The sequence below is a fragment of the Polistes dominula genome, unplaced genomic scaffold (genome assembly GCF_049000335.1).
Source record: "Polistes dominula isolate Pdom_NZ unplaced genomic scaffold, Pdom_raw_medaka contig_289, whole genome shotgun sequence".
In the NCBI taxonomy this organism is placed as follows: Eukaryota; Metazoa; Arthropoda; class Insecta; order Hymenoptera; family Vespidae; genus Polistes; species Polistes dominula.
In genome coordinates, this window is record NW_028301145.1 from 61,329 (window position 1) to 72,631 (window position 11,303).

The following is an 11,303-nucleotide window of genomic DNA, read 5'->3' on the forward strand; positions in this document are numbered from 1 at the left end:
AAATCGCCTAGTTCTTCGTCTGTTCTTGCTTTAATATTCAAGTTTTGCAGTGGTTTGTGGTCTGAAAACACTGTGAATCTTTTTCCATTGTTGCCAGTATTTCACCGCTTCCTTTATCGCCAGACATTCCAAGCATATAGCCTTTCTCTTCTTTTGAGTTTCTGTTAATTTCTTTGAAAAATAAGCTATTGGCTTATCTTTTCCATTAGGTTGTGTTTGTTTAAGTATTGCTGTTATACCTTCTATTGATGCATCTGTGTATAGTTTTATTTCTAATTTTGGATCGAATATTTCTAATATTGGTTTTTTGCATAGTAGCTTTTTTATTTCCTGGAATGATTTTTCACAATCTTCTGTCCATATAAACTTTTCATTTTTTCTCAATAATTTGTGGGAGTGGATCTAGTATTATGGCACTTTTCAGAATATATTCATGGTAAAAATTTATTTTGCCTAAAAATTGTCTTATGTTCTTTTGAGTTTTTGGTTGTGGAAAATTTTCTATTGATTTTAGGTTGTCTTTGATTGGCCAGACTGTATTATTTTCTATTATGTGTCCCAGGTATTTAGCAGAGTTAGAAGCGAATGTACATTTTTTAAATTTCAATCGAGATCCTTCTTTTAGTATCGCACTTAACACTTGTTCTAAGTGTTCTATGTGCTTTTCAAAGGTTGGTGAAAAAATAAGTATATCATCTATGTAATTTTCCGAAAAATCTTTTAAATTATTTTTTCTTAAGATATTGCTTAGTATCCTTTGGAATATCGCTGGTGCTGTTTTTTAAGCCGAATGGGAGGCAGGTCCATTGGTAATGTCCATCTTGTGTTACAAAACCGGTTTTTGTTCTATCTTCTATTCTAAGGGGAATTGACCAAAAGGCAGAATTTATGTCTAGTGTGGAGAAAAATTTGCAGTCCCTTGTTTTTACTATTAAATCTTCAATTATTGGGAAAGGTTGTGCTTGTGGTACAATCAGTTTATTTAAGTCTCTAAAGTCTATGCACAGTCTTGATTTTTTATTTTCTTCTTTGTTAAATGCTAGAGTGACAGGTGCTGCAAAAGGGCTATATGATTCCTCTATTAGTTTCTTTCCCAGTAATTTTGCTATTTGCTGCTCTATTTCTTTTTTATCTTCAATTGTACATCTGTATGGTCTTTTACTACAATATTTTTATTCTATCAAATCTATTCTTGCCTCATAATCTTTAACTGTCTCAATGTCATACTTATCTTTTGCGAACACCGTATAATACTTCTGTATTACTTCTTCTATCTTATTTCTTTGGTTTTTCTTCAAGTGTTTTAATTTTATATCGCATTCCCCTTGTATGACATGTTCGTTTAAATTTACTTTGACTTCTTTATTATTCTCAGTCTTATATCCTATATCTAGGACTCTATCTATCTTTTCATATATTTCTCTTTCTTTTAAATTTGTCCGTTGTGATATTTTTAGGTTTTCATCCTGAGAGAGTCTAAATATTTTTATCATATCTAGTCCTATGATAAAATCTTTAAAATTATCGTTTTCTATTATGAATACATCTATTTCTTTTTCCAATTCAAAAATTTTTATCTTTATTGTTATTAAACCTTTCGTTTGTGTCACACCATTGACTGTTTTTAGAAATGTTTTATTCATATCTTCCCCTTTATTTCTAATTTTTATCCATTTTGAATTTATTAAAGAGACTTGTGATCTAGGATCGTAAGTCCATTCTATTTCTAAAGTATTTTCTATTAACATTTTTTGTTAATTCAATGGTGTGATTATCAGTTTTTTTGTTCTGTGTTTAAATTTACTTCTATTATTGAGTTGTTTTTTACCTTTGAATACTTACCCTTTTCTTTTTCACCTTCATTTATTTTGTACCAAAATTTGTCTTCGGGATGATATCTGATGCCTTTATTCATTTTCTCGCATATATTGCATGGTTTCTTTTCCTTTTTTTCCTTTATCCAGTTTCTTTTATATTCCCTTGTTCCTGCATTTGTCCTCATTACTATGCTTTCTAATTTTCGTATTTCTTTAAAAAGAGAAATTCTGTCTGTTATTTTATCTTTCTCTATCCCTTTTCTTATACCTTCAGGCATTCCTACCGCTATTAATGCGGTTTTTGTTTTCATGTCGATTTCCCTATCTGCATCTAACAATAACTTTTCTTTCCGTATTACATATTCCAATAATGATCCTTCTCTGTATCTGTATGCTACAGCGTATGCCCATCTGTTCCAACCTTGATCTTCAAAGGTTTGTATAAATTTATCTCTTCATCCTTCCCAATCTCTTTTCTCCAAGTTCTGCGTTAGTTGAAAGATACCAATCCTGGCCTGATTTGTCTAGGATTAGTCTTAGTATTCCGATCTTCATGTTATCTTCTGTGATGTCAAATCTTCTGCATTCTTTCTCAAACGTCTCTATCCACTGTTTTGTATTTGTGTTCTTACTAATGAATTTTTCTAATATAAATTTTTCTGAAATATTTTTTAAATCTTTTTCTCCATCTTTTTTTCCATTAGCTATTGTTATTTGTTCTATTAGTGTTTTTAAATCTTCGTTTCCTGTGTTTTCTTTTTTCTCCTATATTGTATGCAAAAAGTAGTTTTTAAATTTCATATTTCCATACTCATCCATATAAACCTTTTTTAATTCTTCTGACAAACCTATCCATAATTTTTTCTTCTCGTGTCTCTTAGCCGATTCTTTCAAACTTGCCAACACGCTTGTTTTCCTTAATTCGGTATGCTGACTTACATTCTGATATTCCTCAGGTAGGACATATATTTCCCCATTTTCTGTCTTAATTGTAGTTATAATCATAATGTTTGTTTTTGATTCTGTTAGAGAAGGTATCACCTGAAATTTACACTGTAGTTTTTCCATTTTCTTTTTGTTCTATAGAAATTGTCGTTTTATAAGACCAGAATAGGAGTGGTTCAAACAAAACGATCAAGAATAGCACAAAGTGTTGTTCTGAAACGAATTAATTTCTATGTCAACCTTATTTCCTATATACAATATTTACAAAATGAACAATATAATATTACCTGAAACGAAAAACGACAATTATGTCTATTCTTAACTTTTGTAAAGAAAGTGTACTTTCTTCAGTTTGATTACGCGCGCTTTCATGAGTAAGAAGGTAGTAGGAAAGGCGTTATGTGTATGAACTTGATTGGATATACAAACAAGAGAGACAAAGGAAAGACGTAACGTATATGTATCAGATATATAAATGTAGGGATTTAATTTATTTAGGGTGAGAGGTGCGAGGTGAACATACACCCAGTTTAATCCTACTAATAAGATTTATTTAAAACAGGTATTAGAAAAGGTTCAATATTAGTTTCACAATCTTACGGTTACAACTTAGATGAGCGACTGAATTCTTACGACTGTTACAACTGATACAACTGCGACCGTTACAACTGATATCTAACTAAGGCTACGACTGCTACTGTGCTACTTCTACGACTGAGACTCCATTGCTTCTACCACCGAGACTCTGCTTTCTTATTCCTTTCCATGTCTTTTATATCAGAAATCACCTACACCCCTTTTTTGAGAGGGAAGAAGCTTACAAATCTTACTGACCAATAGCATAAGGATCCACCCCATAGTCCACCGACAGGTACAGCCTATGGTTTTCGGTAGTGGGAACTATGCATACAGAAACTTAATCTAGCACATCGGAATGTTACACCTTTTTATGGCATCGCATATCGGAAATTCTTCAAGGGGACCCTACACTGCACACATGGTTTTTTATTACACCAATATCCTAATAACCCTCAAGGTTCGTTTATGGTTTTATAGCCCACCTAATCGTTTCTTTTAATCTGGATAGATTTCTCTTTTTCAAATAAAATGAGATCTACAGAAAGAACTGAATACTAGCTTTTGTCTACCTCTGCTACACTTAAAACTCTCCTACATTCGGCCATTCTGCGAATCTTCGGTCCCCGAAGATTGAGTTTCTTCTTCGTACTGTTTATCGCGTTCTTTTCTTTTTCTCAACAGGCCGTTCTCCAACGTGAAATCTTCATATGGTCGTGGTTCTGCAATCGTCCTAATCGCTCCTATTTTCTTTTCTTCGGATATCAACATTGTTTCGTCTTTTTCAATCTCTTCTTCTTTGATTTCTCCGGTGGGTTCCACTTTAACCGTTGTTTTTATTTTTTCTGGAATTACAACTGCATTTACTGTAGGCTTTTCAAGTTTACTTTTTACAACATCTATCATTGGTATTTTTTCTTTGCTTTCTTCCACCGTGATCTTTATCAAATCTTCTACAATTTTTATTTCTGGTTTGATTTCTGCTTCCTCTTGTATTTTTTCAACATGTTCAGCTAATACTTCTTCTTTAATTTTCATTCTTTCCTGTACAACATCTTCTTTTAATTCCTCTTGGTCTACTGGTTCTGCAATCTCTTCTTTGGCTGGAGGCACGATTTCTACTTTTTCGTCAAACTCTTTAAATTTTTCAACTTCACTAGGTGAGACACTTTCGACACTTTCTTCCAAGTATTGCGTTATCTGTTCGTATAAAATTTCTTCATCACACGGAGCTAATCTACGCGATTTTAACACTACGGATTTATTATCATGCAACTTAATTCGTACTCCTATCGAAGTTTTTACCTTTTCTACGGGTTTATGATCTTTAATCAACTGATTTACTTCCTTCGCACACTGTGATCTAACATCTAACTCACGCACCGTTATATCAAAAACACCTTTCGCTGTATCTTCGTTCAACACTGTGTCGGCGTCTTCTTCGTCGACGGATCTTGCATAATCTTCTTGATCGGCGTGGTTCTTGATTTCTTCTTCTACATATTCTCGTTCAGCGTGGTTCTGGATCTTTCCCTTCTCTTCGTTTTCTTGTATTGTACACATTTTCACAACTTTATCCTGTATCGCCATCGACTTTGAATCTTCCGAAGCGGCGATAAGGTTGACACGCTTTTCACAAGCCTTTGAAATGTGTCTAGATTCGTTACAACGGAAACATTTTGGACCTTTCTCTACCATCGGACATTGTTTTATATTATGATCGAGTGAACCACACGAGAAACATCGTAATTTTGTCATCCTAACTTCCTCCGTTCTTCTTTCTCTTTTGTCAACATTATCACCTCTGCTTGAACTCTTCGTAGCTCTTGACTTTCCTTTCATAATGTCGTAAATTTCCATATTTCTTTTCAACTCTTCTAGAGATCGTGATTGATACAGAATCCCTTTGTTCATCTCATCGTCTACCACCCCGTTAATTACGTATTCTATCAACGCTCTTTCTTCTACTTTACCAAATGCTGCTATTCCCTTCATCACGTAGATATATTGACGACCTGTTTCGTCCGGCCGTCTCTTTCTTTCAACCAACTGAGCGTGAATCGTCGCACTACTGACATTATCTTTAAACTCACCAGATAACTTCCTTTTAAAGCTGCCCATGAGATGATACCTTGCTCCGATTCTACAAATTGCTTAGCGGAACCTCGCAGCATCAGTTTTCCATAGATCAACTTTTGCAGATCGTTCCATTGGAGGATTTCTGCCATCTCTTCGAATTGGTTTATCCACTTTTTTACTGAGACTAAACCATCTCCATCAAATTTTGGAAGACTATCTTCCACATCTCGAATCGAAAAAGGCGACGGTGCACTTCTCTTCGTTTTTTCGTATTCATATTCCGATTCTGTGTCTTCGTCCATCTCTTCGTCTGTTTCTTCGTCTGTTTCTTCGTCTGCTTCTTCGTCTGCTTCTTTATTTATTTCTTCGATATGTGTGAGCAGTCTCTTTCTTAATACTTCCTTCGTGCCGCTTGTTGATAACTGCAGCTTCCTTGCTTCTGCTTTTAATTCAACTAATTTCATTTTCTTAATCATTTCTTTTGTCAACTGGGTCTTGTTATTTTTGCAACTTTTTGAGGACAACCGTTCTGTCCAATTCTTTACCTGAGCCGCAGTCTACGGGTTCTACGTGTGCGTCGGTCATCTTACGGTGTTACTTCACAACTTCACAACTTCACAACTTCACAACTTCACAACTTTACGATTTCACAAATTGGCAAATTTGCAAATTGACAATTTGGCAACTTGACAACTTTACAACTTTACAACTTTACAACTTTACAACTTAACAAATTGACAACTATGCAATTTGACAACTTTGCAACTTAACAACTTTGCGACTAAACAACTTAACAACTTTCGTCATGTGAAACTAACAGTAACTTTTTCTTTTACCTTTTCAATCCCGGCTGAGCCCCCAAATGTAGGGATTTAATTTATTTAGGGTGAGAGGTGCGAGGTGAACATACACCCAGTTTAATCCTACTAATAAGATTTATTTAAAACAGGTATTAGAAAAGGTACAATATTAGTTTCACAATCTTACGGTTACAACTTAGATGAGCGACTGAATTCTTACGACTGTTACAACTGATACAACTGCGACCGTTACAACTGATATCTAACTAAGGCTACGACTGCTACTGTGCTACTTCTACGACTGAGACTCCATTGCTTCTACCACCGAGACTCTGCTTTCTTATTCCTTTCCATGTCTTTTATATCAGAAATCACCTACACCCCTTTTTTGAGAGGGAAGAAGCTTACAAATCTTACTGACCAATAGCATAAGGATCCACCCCATAGTCCACCGACAGGTACAGCCTATGGTTTTCGGTAGTGGGAACTATGCATACAGAAACTTAATCTAGCACATCGGAATGTTACACCTTTTAATGGCATCGCATATCGGAAATTCTTCAAGGGGTCCCTACACTGCACACATGGTTTTTTATTACACCAATATCCTAATAACCCTCAAGGTTCGTTTATGGTTTTATGGCCCACCTAATCGTTTCTTTTAATCTGGATAGATTTCTCTTTTTCAAATAAAATGAGATCTACAGAAAGAACTGAATACTAGCTTTTGTCTACCTCTGCTACACTTAAAACTCTCCTAAATAAATAAGAGAGAAAAGACGTTACATATACAATTCAGATTAAATACCTAAAGAAGATAGATAGATTTTTGGGAATTTCTTTCCCTAGGTTACCAAGCGCGTTAAGGCGCGTTCACACTGACGCGAGGAACGGCCGCGGAGAAAGGAATGGGCCTAGGAGACTCCGTGTGGAAGAAAGAAATTTCCGATTATTTCTTTGATCCCGTAGGACGATATTTTATTTGTCGGCGTGGTGTGCCACGTGGTCACGTACAGAGATAAGTTGTACACAGGCGAGACACAAGAGCGAGAAGAGAGAAGTGCGACCGGACGGTTCGACGGATGAAGTAGAAGTGAAGTGTTTCTTCCTGCGTGTGTACCGCCACGGCGATCCAGGCATCCGGAAGTGGGGAGAGCAACGGTCGCAGTGGTCACTCTTCCGCTCTGGCCAGCCAAAAGGGCGTGGTCAGGCCAATCGGATGCCCCTGCGGAACGGCGATACGAGGTGCTTGCGTAAGTTAGTGCTGTCGGCCGAGAGATGTCAGCACTTTTCCTGCGCGCGCTGCTACAGCTGCGCGCTGTTGGCCAAGAGATGTCGGCACTGCGCTGGTGCGAGACGCCACAGATTTAACGGACTAAGAAAGTGAGTGCTAAAAGTGAAGAATAGACATAATTGTCGTTTTTCGTTTCAGGTAATATAATATTGTTCATTTTGTAAATATTGTATATAGGAATTAAGGTTGACATAGAAATAAATTCGTTTCAGAGCAACACTTTGTGCTACTCTTGATCGTTTTGTTTGAACCACTCCTGTTCTGGTCTTATAAAACGACAATTATGTCTATTCTTCACTTTTAGCACTTACTTTCTTAGTCCGTTAAATCTATCTATCTTCTTTAATTATTTAATCTGAATTGTATATGTAACGTCTTTTCTCTCTTATTTATATATCTGATACATATACGTTACGTCTTTCATTTGTCTCTCTTGTTTGTATATCCAATTAAGTTCATACACATAACGCCTTTCATACTACCTTCTTACTCATGAAAGCGCGCGTAATCACAACGGAAGAAAGTACACTTTCTTTACATATATATATATATATATATATATATGTGTGTGTGTGTGTATGTGTGTGTGTATGTGTGTGTGTGTATGATACATTTTAAGCGGACCAAATTATCGGATACATGAGAATTATTACGGAAATCGACGAATATAAATTAAGATCATCTTAAGCGTCATCTTATCAAAGCTAAGCTTAAGTCACGCATGATACAAAAGTCTTACCTAAGATCATCTTAATGTATTTATATGAATACATGTAGTCTCAAAAGCAATAAGACGAGCTTAGCTAAGATAACCTTAAGAATTGTCTTGAGACCGGACTATGAATACCACGGTAAGACTACGCGTCGCGCGAGTGCGAGTGAGAAAGACACTACTTTACGCGTCGACCGAGTGCGAGTGAGAAGGCACTACTTCACGCGTCGCGTGAAAAAGAGAGAGATGGCAATATGTTACGCACCGCACGAAAGTGAGAGAGATGGCAATATGTAACGCACACGATGAACTTTCACAAATCTGCAAATGCAAGTGCTCGATCCAGCTCGAAGGACCAAATGTTGGGGAATGAGTGGGCTAAAATGAGATGGACGCCGAGCACTTCCAGTAATAGTCAGATTTATTTGAGTTAAGCGTACACCGCGTGTCGGTAATGAGTATTCAAATTAGCGGCTGTTACACAACTGATTTTTATGCGACAATTCCGCGAGAAGACTACGAGCAGGCCTGATTATATTAATCAGATACGAGCCGTGCAATGATGATTTTATTAATCATATCAACATCCTTGTACACGAGAGGACTTTTAAATAGAGAACGAGAAGACACGTGTTGCTTTGATACCGGCAAAAAAAACAATGAAGATAGCTGCCGGAAAAGCCGGTGTCACAGCGATTCTTCAACGGCTGTGATGAGTCATAGCGAATTCACACTGAGCGACAATTGTCGCGAGCTCTCATTGGGCATATGAAATCCCTAACAGTCTGTAATGAATGATATTTGATCTTTAAATTTGACCAGTCGACTCATCCACGCAATCTGCTCTCCGGGTACAAAATAATTAAAAAATCTTTCATTTATATACTCGAGGAAACCAGATACTAACTGCAAACGGGTTCTAGGGTTTGTATTTTGTGAGAGTATTATCCTGAGGTGAAGTCTCCATAATATTTGACAAAATCGGTCTTTCGTAAATGTGTCTGAGTAAAATCGAATATAACTAGTATTATTATTCGACCAGTATTCTTGTATGTTTGCCAACGCATTGTCCCCATATTTATGATAACTTCAATAAACGTCCAGAATTCGGTAACTGTTTCATCGTACCATGATCGCCATATAGAACCTGATAATAAGGTCTTCCCTTTTGACTTCCTTACAGCGTTATTGTTAGTTTCCTGCACTATGTCTGTAGCTAATTCTTTAGTGAAAAATAATTTGAAGAAATCTATTGGTTTTTTAATGTGTGCAGGTATCTGCGGTCCTACTTGTCTTTCACCGGATACAAACGGTATTCTTGTGGGGATTTCTTCGGATTCTGTGCACATTGTCCTTTCCAAAAGTTCAGTCTTTTCTGTACAATTACTAAGGTTTAAGGATTCACTATCGATTATTCGGATTTTTCATCTTCTTACATCTCTAGCTTTATCGCTATCTTCACTTTCGTTTTCGTTTCCATGGACAAGTGATGTATTATAATTTCATTCGTTATTGCCGAAAAATTGAAATCATCTTCGCTAGAAGTAATTTTTTCGTCGTGTTCCATGCTTATTAGGAACATTAACGTGTAGAGAAATATTGTGATTGCTAAAAAAGTTTAGTTTTAACTAACTTCGACGGTAGAGTTCAATTTTCGGTCGCGAGTGTTTTTACGATAAGACATCTTTGTAGCTATTGTGTTCATTGTGTCGAACGACACACCTCATAAGATGACCTACAAAACCTAAATATACACGATAGGCACCGCTCGAGTTGTCTGTCGTATCACATGCAATGGTGCTTAAAGGTACTGCTCGAGCACAAATGGTTAACTGATACTTTACAATATTTAGATAAACAATTTTGTCCATAATACCTCTTATTAATAGGTAAATAGGTGTACGCGGTAAATAGGACTCATACTTAAACAACATTTCCTATATTCTTCACCTCTCCGACGTCTAACATAAGCTTTCCTGTCAGAACCTAATCTATTAAACTTGGATTCGTCCGTAAATATAACTTTGATCCATTATTTAAGTGTCTAATTATTATACTCGTTTGCGAAAGCAATCTGTGCCCGGCGATTCTTTTCTGATATAAATGGTTTTCTTTTGGCAAAACGACCAAAGAAACAAATAACAACGGGGAAACTTAATATAAAATCGATAAGCGATATAACAACACGAAAATAGTAGTAGAGACGGTATGGCAAAAGATAGGTGCATCATGCCAACATCATAGGTGCATCTAAAGAAACCTTTGGCGAAGAAAGTGCAACATCAACGCAAAACGAGATAATACTCCATGGTTCAAAGCAGAAGTAAGGATCCTAGCGGAAGAAAAATGGTACACCTACTTACAGTACCGAAATAACACAATACCATATGACGTTTATTGACGAACTAGAAACAGAATAAACGAAGCAATAAGAAAGATTAAACGCGATCACTGAGCAAAATTTTCAGCTAACATCGAACGCGATCTATACGGAGCACAAAAGAAAGTATGGAACATGTTAAGAAACCGAAGAAAACATGTAAACGGATACGTACAGATCACCAGAATCACAAAAGATAAATAGGAAAAACATTTCACAGAGCTACGGAAATAGGACGAAGGAAAATAATACTATACGCGAGGAAGAGGAAGAAGCAACATCACATGACTACACCATCAGCACTGAAGAAGTCCAAAGAACAACAGACAAACTAAAAACCGCAAACCTCGAGGAACAGACGAGATTACAAACGAATTAATCAAATATAAAGAAAATGCACTAACAGAGGAGTTAAGTATCCTCTTTAACAAAATATTAAATGAAAGAAAAGTACCAGCTCAGTGGAAAGAAAGTATAATAATACCTATATTCAAAAAAGGGTCAAAGACAGACATAAAGAACTACCGCGGAATTAGCCTGCAGTACAGTGTTTAGTAGTGTCTATTAGTGTGCAGTACAGAAGTTGATGACGAAAATCCTGGCAAAGGAAATAGAACAGACTAGAATAAGCGAAGAAAAGCAAGGCTTTCGGCAGAACAGATACATGGTAGACGCAATATTCATACTACGACAAATAGCT